Genomic DNA, 12,618 nt, shown 5'->3' on the forward strand with positions numbered 1-12,618 from the left:
ACATTACAAGAAAAAAATGGATTTGTTATATCTTATTACATTTGGTATTTTCCAGATGCAGCTAGGTGCTGCCTCATATGAGCAATCAGCCAGTCCAGGATCCACTGCCCTCAAACTCTTCCCCATGAAGCCCAAATCACCCTAGGCCTACTACTTCTCAACAAAGGGCTATCTCTGATATTCTACTACTTGATATATTCAAATGATACAGTTTACTTATTGATTTTCCATTACTTCCTGTAAAGTCCACAATAAAGACATTGCTCAATGCTTCTCTCCACTCTTGCCTCCTGACTGATTGCTTCCCCATGTATCTCTTCTTTCTTCTGTGAACTATAACTACAATTCTCTCTTTAAAGTATTTCATTTTTGCTTTTAATTCTATGCATGTTTGCATGTCATTATGAATGTGCGATTGGTCAAAGGTATCCATAGAAGAGGAAATTTGTCCCCTGGATCTGGAGTTACAGGTAGTTGTGAGCCACCCCATGTAGATGTTGAGGAATGAACTCTAGTCCTCTGCTAGAGTGGCATCTTCTTTTAATTGCTGAGCCATCTTTCCCTAAAACTCTCTTTGTCAAGTCAAAAGTTTCCATTGCAGTGCCTTTCCATATCTTATTACCATCAAGACTTAGGGAAAAACCTCAAATCTCTGGGAACTGGATCAACAAAGTAAATCTATTGGAGAGTTATAAAATGCAGTTCACTGAGAGGCCCAGAAGTTTCTTCCTTTATATTTTGAAAATTATTTCTGCTTGTTCTGGGAAAGGAGTTTTTACGAAAAGCTTAATAGGCCTGGCTGGCTGTCAAGGTCTTTTTTTGACTGCAAGGGCAGCTTTGTGATGTCAGAGAGCAGCTGTTGTCATGGCACTTAGCTCACAGAGCAAAGGTGACTGCAGTTACAATGAGATGATGTGGAAAGGTGTGAATCAGGACTGTTTCACTCACAGAGTTTGTAGCTGTGGCGATTCACAAACTTTATAATGGGATATAAATATGTATCCCATTAAGATGTAACACTGCAAAGATGGAAAGTTGGGGAGCAGAATTTTCCAGTATCAGTAGTGTAGATTCACAGATTAAGTACCCCTCATGGGTACTGGGAACTGTACTCCCATCCTCTGAAGAGTGGTCTGTCAACTCTCAATGTTGAGCCATTACTCCAGCCCCCATGGTAGTTTTTATATTATGTACATTCCTTATTAATGTGGCAAAAGCCTTGAAAGTAACAACATAAAGGAGAAGACAGACATTTAGTCTCAATTCAGAAAGTTTTGTCCATCACATGGAAGACATGGAGGGCAGTGTGAGTCAGACCATAGTTCCTGAAGCTGATAGAGGTAGACTCACCAGTGAGAAATGAAGCTGAAGCATGCCCTAAACTAAATGCCAACATTACCTTCCAGGCCAACCCTCAGAAACCAAAAGATTCCAGGACATCCTGAAACTACACTGCTAGGTGGGAACAAGCATTTAAACACAGGAGCCTGTGAAAAAATTTACATTCACAACAGGCATGGCTCATGAAGTCAGGTGGAGAACCTTGCAGATTCAGAGCACACATCCAGACAGGGAAGTGTCAGATTCCATGTCAGTTCTGAAAAACAATAAGAAACAATTTTCTTTTACTTCTCAATGACTGTATATATTTGCTATCTTGCCTCCAGGCTTTACTAGACTGTCCTTTCCCCCCACCTCCTCTCCAGTTATATTGGTCTAAGGAACCTTTATTATGTTAATAACTCATAGAATACCAAGCTAGAATAACTCATAGAATATCAAGATAGTCAATCAAGCCAATGTTACACAGATATGACAAGGTGACAAGAAAAATGTGCATGTGTAGACCTAGCAGGACTCCTTGCATGTGTAGACCTAGCAGGACTCCTCAATACAGAATGTGGGAAGGTACATTATAAAATGGTTTCTACATTCCAATGGTATTTTGTCATAAGAGATTTTACTTTTTTAAAGCATAGAAACACACTAAAATGCTAATAAGTTTCATCTTCAGGTAAAATATAGATCTCTAGGTGATATATAGGCATGTGTGTGTTCATGTTTATGCACATGTATTTGGAGGCCAGACGTGGGTGCTGGTGAACGTTGGATGTTTTCTTCCATTTCTCTGTACCAAGTATGTTTTGGAGTTCACTGATTGATCAGACTGTCCAGCTAGCCCAGGGACCCTCACATCTCCCAGCCTTGGAGTGACAGGTGCTCACCACTGCATTTTCACATGGGTTCTAGGGGTTGAAACTCAGATATTCACATTTGCAAGTACTTTACTGTCAGTGCTGTCAGCCCCATTTTCTGTTTTATCTGAATGTCTGTAACATCTATATTTAATTTGTATAAAAATAATTCTTCAAAAATGAACTGATTTTAATTTAGAAAGGCAAAGGAGCACTTTGGAGAACTCAAGTTCAGCATCTGGATACACTGAACTGCTAGGCAGTGGTTCTCTGCCTACCAAACACTGTGACCATTTAGTTCCACGTGCTATGGTGACCCCAACCATAGCATTATTTTGCTGCTACTTCATAGCTATAATTTTGCTATTGTTATGAATCATAATGTAAATATCTATGTTTTGCAGTAGTCTTAGGAAACTCCTGTGAAAATGTCATTTGACACCACATTGCCCATTTACTGCCTCTTCCTCCCAGATCCTTACTAAAATATTTCAAATGTTTTTAACATTCAAGTCATGTTATCCTCTAAGCACGCTTTATAATTTCTGGGTTCCTTATAGGTATTTTAAAATAAAATAAAATTTCCACAAATATGTATTGATCACCTAAATGACTTATTTATTTAGGTAAAAGCACGGGAAATTAAACAGGCTGTGTCTCTGACCTTTCAAAAACTTACATTCCAGTAGTACAAAGAAGTATGAATATTAAATAGACAAATAATATATAAATGATATGCATGTACATGTGCATACATATACACAGCTTAGAATTTATTCCTAAAAGCAGATGTCTATGGTCAAAAGTTTATATTTTAAGATTTATACATTTAGCTAACATATAAAAAGAATTTTTGTTGCATTTCACTAACAATTTATAGGATTTCCAATTCCCCGCTCATGTAGCTTCTGAATAATAGTTTTTAAATCTTTTCATTTGACAGTTAAAAATCATGTCTTCTATTCATGTGAGTCTTTCAAGATCACTGGGACAGCTACCATTTTTGCGTCTTGTACAGTCGTTTATGTAATTGATTAGTATCCTAAGACTGTTTTTCCTCAAGTCAAGCATTTTAAAAACACGGTTTCACACACTATATTAACTTTTTCCTCTCTCATACATTAAAATAACTTTATTGCAGTTTTAGGCTTTAAAATATTTGTCATTAATATTTTCTTCATATTTTTTGGTTCTGGCTTTGACATAATTCTTAGAGAAATCTTCCCTATTGTGTCATATAAATCTCCATGTATAATGATTTCTGGTCATTCTGTGAATTTTAAAACCTAATAATGTTTAGTTACCTATAATTCATTTGGTTATGGTGCAAGCTAGAGATCTTTGAAATTTTAGAGTAAATCCAATCATCTTACTAACATTATACCCCATTTATTTAAGTTTTGCTCTTCATTGTAATATACTACCCAAGCAGATCACACATAAATCTAGGATTTTCAATATGATATGAAGAAAATGGCCATGCTAGACACTTACCCCTCTATAGTTCTATCTGAGCAGTGGCTGCCTCTGTGAGTCCATGAGCCCTTCACTGTGCAAGTACCCTCTCTTTCAAACTGGCTTACTGACCTGGAGGCATGGAGGCAAGGGTGGGACTTTGCCACAGACGATTCTCTTATCCAATGGTTGTAGTAAATCCATTTAAGTTACAGAAACACTCAAGTTCTCAAAGGAGCCTGCTAGCATATAATGCAGTACCTGACATGCAGTCAGAACTCAATATTAGATATTATGGATAGTGTTATGAATATCTAAAAAGCATATTGCAAGGTATAGAGGCATATCCATTGTCACATTTTACTATATGCACTCAACTGTTCTCTTAGCTTTCCGAATAAATACTATACTAACCTTCATCAATAAATAAATGCTTCCCCCATGCAGGTGCCAATACCAAGTGATGGCTTTTTAAAACCATTGTAAATCTAATGTTTGTTCTATTTTTATGCTTTTTCTGTATTAAACACCATGACCAAAAGCAAATTGGAAGAGGATCAGTTTTATTTCATCTTTAGGCTTCTAGGTCACACCTATCGCCAAGAGAAATCAGAGAAGGAATCATGGAGTGACACTGATTACAGACTCCTTCATTTGTACTTGCTCACCTTGCTTTGTTATACAGGCCAGGCCCCTTGTCTAAGAATGGTGCTGCCCACACTAGGGTGGGCCTCCTGCACTAATTAAACAACAATGCAAACTCTTAGAAACATGACCACAAAAACATCTCAGAAGTTTCCAGAGTGTCCAAGAGTTCCAAAATTTTGGAATTTTCCAAAATTCTAAAATCTCCTAAGGCAAGTTCTTAACAGTGAACTTGTATATAATCAGTAAATACGCCATGCACTTCTAATCTGCAGTGGCAAGGAATAAATAAAATTCCTACTGGAAATGAAGGGATTTAGGTGGGGGCAAAACAAGGGAAGTCTAAGGAAATCTAGCAAGACAAAAAAGAGACAGTGTTATGTATCAAACACTATGATAGGCATCCTGGAATCATTTTTGGTCCTTTAGCTTTGAGTAGACCCACCTCTCAACTTCTGCTTTGTGGAACATAGACTCTGACATGGGCGAGCTCCACTCTAAGAAGCTTTTCTAGGTCAGTGTACCATGGTCCTGGCATCTCCAACATCTCAGATCCTCCATTGAAACTTAGGCTTCTTCTTCCACTTTCAAATAAGATTCTCTCTCTCTCTTTCTTTCTCTCCCTCCCTCCCTCCCACCCTCCCTCCTACCCCTCCCCCATCTCTGCCTCTCATATTAGAGATGGAACTCAGGGCCTCCTGGATCCTAGACAAGTGCTTTCTCACTGAATAATAACCTGAGGCATTCATTTTTTAAAGATGCCTATTTCATTCTATTCAGTTCTTTAAGGATATTTTCCACATTGATAAATTGTTTATAGACTATATTTAATATTCCTAAATGGTGATGTTTCTTGGGATAATTCCTTGTATTCCCAAATGACAGGTCAAAGATGGTACACATTTTAAAATGCTCTATGCATAGCATGAAGCTACCTTTCAGAAGATGATATCAGCTTATGCCTTTACACAGATGTCCTAGGACACTGACTTCCTCTCCTGTATTACACAGCTAGACATCTACTTATTTGTCTGTGGTTTTGTCTGTTTTAATCCTTACTGATTTAACAAACAGTTAAATATTATCTTTATATTAAGCTTGCATTTCTTTGATAACCTGTATCAAGCTGTTTTCAAAGATCCTGGACATTTGCAGTTCTTATTTTGGGAGTCAGATGGATTTCACTCTTGATGAAGCAAGTCCACAGACAGGAATATGAGTGATTTATGATAAAATCCTTAAAGGTAGAAGAGGATTATGGATATTTCCTCTTCCACATTTGCAGTAGCTTAAAATTACCTTTCAGATTTTCTCTCAGTTGGTTTTTGCATCCTATTAAATGTTGCCTCAGCTTTCACATCTTCCTATGGTCCTTGCATGTCATATCACCTTCACTGCTCTTACCTTCTTTGTGCCTTATTCATATTCTTCTAAGGTTTGAAACAAGAAATTAAAAATCCTTAATGAATAGGAAGATAATCAACCTGGCTTGAGCTTTACCAGAAGGACACATAGTGAACTCATGCCACCCAACAGGCCTCATACCAAGCTTTCATGTCTTGTTCAGTGTGTAGAATGTGTGATGATATTCATTATTCTGTGTCAAGTTCATCTGAAGGACTAGGAAGCATCTATATAAACATTTGATTTTTTTTTCTCTTTAGAATCATTTGAGCTTTGAAGAACTGCAAAACCCCCAGAAGTTACCACACTTGCTGGAAGGCTGCTGCCATTTGAGCCAAAAAGTCCTAAGAGTCGCTCTGGCAGTGTGTCCTGGATAGCCATCTGGACCAGCACAGAAAATCAGTTCTTCTTCCTTCTTCACTACAGATACAGATTAGCAATAAGGGAAAACATTCAGTGGGAACCTACCACTAAATTTAGCTACTGACTTTCAGAACCCTTTACCACATAAATAGGCAAGACAGAGCATTCAAGGAGTTTCTGGGGAAAAAAAAGAGAAGTCCAAGTTTGAAAGGAAGCCAGAATAATTAATAGAAACTGTTTCATTGCTGTCTTGTTTTCCTCCCTAATTAATATTTATGTGCACACATTCCAGAGACATTGTTATTTGCTTAAGAATACACTGTTACAAATATTGTTAACTACAGCTAGCTTTGCAAACAATTCACTGAGCAACATAAAATTGACAGATTAATACTCAGGCAACTAAGTTTTCTATACAGATAGAGCTATCCTCTTTTTCCTAAAACTGGAGACAAAACAGAGTACACTTGTGGATGGCAAACACAGGCTTAAAATACAAAGGGAAATTGGGGTATCAGTTTTTACATTATTATTATTATTACTCTTCCAAGATCCGTTTACATTGAGTTATCATCAGACTGTGTTCTGGAAACAAGAGGCTGTAGCAAGCAGGGAGGACAGGTGATGTTAAAAAGTCAAAGCCTTTTGTAGGAGGTAACGCTGATGTTGGTAATGAGTCCTGGTTGTCATTGTCATGGCACTATTAGGACAGTTGTACAATAGTAAACTACAGCCAGGACAAGTAAATCAAGAGGTGTCTCCTTTATCAGTGAGTCATGTTAAAGTCCAGTTTCAATGAAATAGCAAAGAATCCTGAAGAGTTCAGAACAGATGACAGATGGTTATGCCCTTAATTACTGCAACCCAAAATGTATTTAAGTACCATGCACCATCCCATCCACATCAGCAGAAAACCCATTTTTAGTTTGCTAGTAAGGGTCTAAATGTCACTTTGATTCGCCAAGCAAGTAATTTTCCAGATTTCTGTAAAGAACCTTATTTGGCTGCAATCCTGAACAAAAGTCCAGTCCTTTTGTTACTCGACATTAATATAAAGCTCACTAACTTCCAAGTGCTTTGCAATCATAGATTAGTTATTAGCCATTTGGTTACTGATGAGAGAGCACTCTAGTATTTAAACTATATTCTGCACAGCAGCACTGAGTCAAACACACATACTCTGTGTTAAACACATGCACGTGTGCACTCGTGTACACACGCGCATGCGCACACACACATACACACAGCTTCTATAGTCTGTTCCCCTCCTTCTCTTCCTTTCTCCATATTCTTTTATACACACACACACACACAGACTCACACTCACAAACACACACACACAACTTAAATATTCTGTTCCCCCTCATTCTCTTCCTCTCTCCATATTCCCTATCCATACCGCTGCTGGACCTATATAATCATTCTTTGGACTCTCAGCTATAGAAAGAAGTTCTCCATATTTGTAAAGTTGAATTTTAGAGCCCCCTCAACCACCTCTATTCATAGAACCCCCTCCTCTCTGTGACTCCCTAATGCTTCCTAGCAAAAGCCCTTTCCTTAACAGCTCTGCCAGTCACACAAAATTAGCAAATCCTTTCTCTCATTGAATGTTTCAGCTTGGACTCCCTGTGTTTCTTAGACTCTCATTGTTGAAAGCAAATAATTCTTTTACTTCTTGTTTATTAGTAGAACATTTGCCTCCCCCAAGGCAAAAAATAAGCAATTGGAAGTGACATTGCTGTTGTGTTCAACGTTATTTTTTAGAGCTAGTGAGAAATAAATGTATTTATTCTTGTTTGGGGAAGTCTGAATTTATACCTCTGCTTTTTGTTAAAGGCATACATCTTTCCTTTGTATTTTGTCTGCCTTTTTTAGAAGCCCCTTTTGGTTTGTAAAAGATCTCTAAGTACCTGTTACTGGAAAGAACTGGATATTTTAAAATCTTTCCAAAGGCATTGTGCCATCATTTACTCTCTATTCAAATGAGGTCTTTTAATGGCATAAAGTTGCCAGATCTTCATCAAGGAATTGTTTTGTTTTGCATCTTGAATGATCCCAATCTATTTTCACTCTTTGACTGAATATTGGTTTAGTACCAATTACAGATGTTTACAACAGTATCAGGGGAGCTCTTTGGCTCCAAACCCAAGGTTCTTGTCTCAGAAATCAGATCAGTTTCAACAACGCAGTTTGTCTTTGTCCAATCATCTCCAAGTTTCCTCCCATATCCCAAGTAAGTGAACCCAATGTGGAACACAATTATTCTCTGCCACATTGTCAGGCATTAATTTTCTCTTTTGCTAGCTACCATCAAGAATTTAATTCACAGGAGCATCCCTACAGTATTCCCACAGACAGCAATTAATTTCTATCCATAAGGGTCTTGGTTTCTGGCATTCTTACTAATTGCTTAAACCTAGTCTCCACTTGAGCCAGATTGGAAAAAAAGTAACACATAAGGAAATTTTCATCAGTGATCTCCATTTGATTTCTTTAACATACTTGAAATTTCTCAGAAGAATCCAAGACCAAGGGAATTACCTTAAAACAGAGACCAGACATCCACAATACTCTTAATAAGCATGCTTTACTGGCACTGTTAGCTAATTAACACAGATATACAACAATAGCACATTCTGCTGCTTCAAATGCACACTAAATGTACATCTCTGGCCCCCTGAGCAAATTAACCTTTATCTCCCAAATCAAGAAACTAGAATGATACAAACAATTGCCCTCAAATCAATCACAATTAGTCTATCTATGTGCAGTGGAACAGGTTCAAATTCCAGGATTTTAGATATTTGTTAGTCTGCTCAAAACATTGTCGCATATTTACCTTATATCATAAATAGAGTAGTCCTGGATTTGTCAACAACATCTCCAAGGCCCCCACAACAGTTTCAGCTTAATCATTTGACAACTATGGCCTACAAGTGTACAATAGAATGCATTGCATTCAGGGCAGAGGGTCTTTATAGCTGTGGTTGTTAAGAGCTTTGATTTATATACAACAAAATTGATTCTGTCTAGTAACTCAGGGCTGTGAAAACCTGGAATATTCCCTGTCATACTCAGTGTTCCATTGCTCTGAAAAGACACCATGACTACAGCAACACTTATAAAAGAATTTAATAGGGGCTTCCATACAGTTTCAGAGTTTAGTCCATTGTCATCCTGGCAGGGAAGATGGTGACATACAGAAAACATGGTGCTGGAGAAGTAATAAAGAAGTCTACATCTAGATCCTCAGGCAGATGAAAGAAAGCCACAGAACCTAAATTAGGCTTCTAAAAACCTATAAGCCCACTCGTAGTGACACACTTCCTCCAACAAAGCCATATCCCCTAACCCTTTCAAATAGTGCAACTCCCTAGTAACAAAGCATTTGAATCTATGAGTCTATGAGAATTATTTTTATTCAACCACCACACTAACTAACCATGGTGAGAAAGACAATAAGATCTAGGAGAGATCAGACAAACTGATCTCTCCTGCTTAGGAGACAGAAAAGGTGATAAGCCAGTAAATCAGGGCCTCCAGAAGCTGTAAAAAAAGGTAAGGAAGGCAGTTATCCTATGGAAAAACTGAGAGCCTTTAGTTTTACCTCATCAGAGCCCACATTTGATTTCTGATCTACAAGACCGCGTCATAACACATTTTCTCTCTTTAATTTACTACTTAGTATTAATTTACTATGACAGCAGTAGGACATAATTCTAGAGTTTGTATGAACTTAAAATAAAACCATTCTATTAATTAACTATGTAATCAGAGCATGGCACTTAATATTTCTAGTGTGTCAGTTTCTTTACCTGCAGATTAGAGATAATAATATCTACTCAATAGCCTCATGAACTGCTCAGTGAAAGGAATATAAGATGGAACAAATGACAGGTAATAGTGCCACAGATGATCACTGTATTGAGTAGCTGATGAGTATATCACTGTTGTAAAACCCTAACCATTTCTACCATAATATCAAAGCTCTCACATAAGACCCTTCTCTTGCACCATCAGAGACTGCACAGATGTGAAGGGATGCAGAGATGGGAGAAGATCTATCCACAAAGCCATGAGAGACTGCACTTCACTCTGTGGTACACTTCTCCTTTGTAGATGGCCCTAATTAATGTGGCTGCTTGTAACAGAAGCAGTGCTTACTGTGTGAAATGCTTACTTAGCTGTATCCCGTACACTGCCCACAGCTCAGATGACAATATGTGCGCTGTGTTTCCAGTTTCCCTGTATTCACATTAATTCTGGCCAAAAAGGTAATTATAACTGAGGTAGCAGCACAAAGAATACCTCTGCCAAGAGCAGCCTCTGCATCGCCAAACCATTTCTAGGATCTCCCATCATGGTTGTTCTCACATAGTAAGAGCAGAGGCTTCACACCATTACCTCTACTCTACAGCTTCTATGTTTCCAAAGATAGATCATAGGACTCAACTTCCCATAGACAAAAGAGAGGATTATAGCGACACTACTGACAGATTCTTGATTTGGAGATAGCTAAGACAACTTGGCATACTAAATATTAATATTACCCTGTAGCATAAATTCTATTCCTAGAGAAGAGCCGATACAACTCTAACTAACCTGGTATGATGCCCTTTTTAGAATCAATGTGGAAATTCAGTAGTACTTGATGTTTTGTCCTAGTTTAATATGAAATCCTAGGAGTGAAAATGAAGCTACTGTCTTGCTACTTTAGTACAGTCAGGAGTTCCAAACAAATGTTTGTTTCAAGCTCCACTGGAAAGAGGAAAATAATCAATAGTGATCGAACACAGCAGTATGTATTTGCTGAAGAAATATTACAAAAGCTGGAAAACCAACAGATTAAAGAAGAAAAGATATATTTTCTTTGTGAATTGGCACCAATTAGTCCACATGTGTCCCTGGCTTTTATATCAAACACTTTACAAACTTTCTCTTATGACTTTCTCCAAAAACTTTCTCTCTTCATTCCTGACAATCTCTATGCTAATAGCACAGAAATAAAAGTGTTGACATTTGAGTCTGTCATCCTTTCTTCCCACTTCAAATGAGTGTATCCAAGAAGGCCACAATATGGAATGCTATTTCTGTTTCATAGTGGTTAGATAATAAAGAACATTACAGCCTTGCTTAAAATGTCTTATCCAAGACTACTGTAAGATTATCCATAGCTGAACCAAGTTGTCAACTCTACCTGGAGGTGTTAAAGCAGCTTGTACCTAGAGTATTCTGCTTCTTGCTCTTGATAATGAGGCTTTGAATATAACCACCAATTTGTCTGAGTAACTTGCAGGGCACAACCACACAATTTCCACCAGGTCCATTTCTTTCCTGTTACAACTCTTGTTACCATAAAAACTGAGTCCCTATTGATTTCACAGATGCAGCCGTCCTTGTTGGTACCCATAGTTGCATACACTAGTTTTTTGTTTCTCACAAAATTAGAATGAGAAATATGTAACTCTGAACAAAAGTTAATTAATGTTCTATGGATAAAAGAAATAAGAGAGAAAATAATTTACAATAACATAAATCAGATCAAGCAATGACGAAGGTTTCTAGAAGGCCATCTCCCTGTTCTATTCCCACTATCTCTCTCTCTCGAGCCAAACTCAGACTTCTATTTCTGAAACCAGAAAGGCTGTCTTTTCCATGGATAAGTAGCATAACACATTGCCTCTTGCCCAGGGGAAGAGAGAAATTGAAAGAAAAAAAACTTCTTTATTTCATCCTGCAGCCTACCTTCTAAGTCATCACATCCTCAGTTAAAATTCACTTCCTTCCAGAATGGTCAGGAAAACCAAAGATACTGTGTCAGTTACTGAAACCCTGTAGATGGTTATGCAATAAACTCCACTATGAATAAATAAGGTATATGTAGTTTTATCCTTAAATAATGAAGTGTAAGTCAGGTATAGTAATAGTACTATAATCCTTGTTAATCAATGTCTTTCATTCTTTACAAGTCCCTGGAGAAAAATCACTGGACTTCTTTTCTTTTGTACCACACTAGGTTATCATCTTAAAATACAGGTAAAAATCCAGGTGTGATGTGAGCCAATTCATCTTTGTAACCAAACATAAATCATTTAAAATTCCAAAAGGAATCATATTATTAAGCTCCACTAACTTGCCAAGGGAAGGATTCTTTTCAATTATATGATCAGCAATCTAAAACACCTGTAAAAATCTCATTTTGCAAAACAATTTTTCTTGAGAAGAGAATCCTCTGCACCATACCACTGCCTCATTGAATCACATGGAAATTTTAATGTGAGAATTTTTAAAAATGTTGGTTTATCTTTACTCCTTTCTAACTGGGCTTATATCAGTTGTGAATAGTAATGAGTGTTGTAAACATATTTACAAATTATAACAGGCACTTGAAACATATCACCCTTGACGCTGTCTTTCCTCTTCTCTGCCCACCAGTCCTTTTAAGCCCTTGTAAGTCCTTCCTCTATTCTTTACTTCATGTCGTATGTGTGTGTATGTGTGTGTGTGTGTACGTGTGTGTGTGTCTGTCTGTGTAACATGAGTGATATATATCCTT

This window comes from Grammomys surdaster, unplaced genomic scaffold (genome assembly GCF_004785775.1).
Source record: "Grammomys surdaster isolate TR1022 unplaced genomic scaffold, NIH_TR_1.0 138, whole genome shotgun sequence".
In the NCBI taxonomy this organism is placed as follows: Eukaryota; Metazoa; Chordata; class Mammalia; order Rodentia; family Muridae; genus Grammomys; species Grammomys surdaster.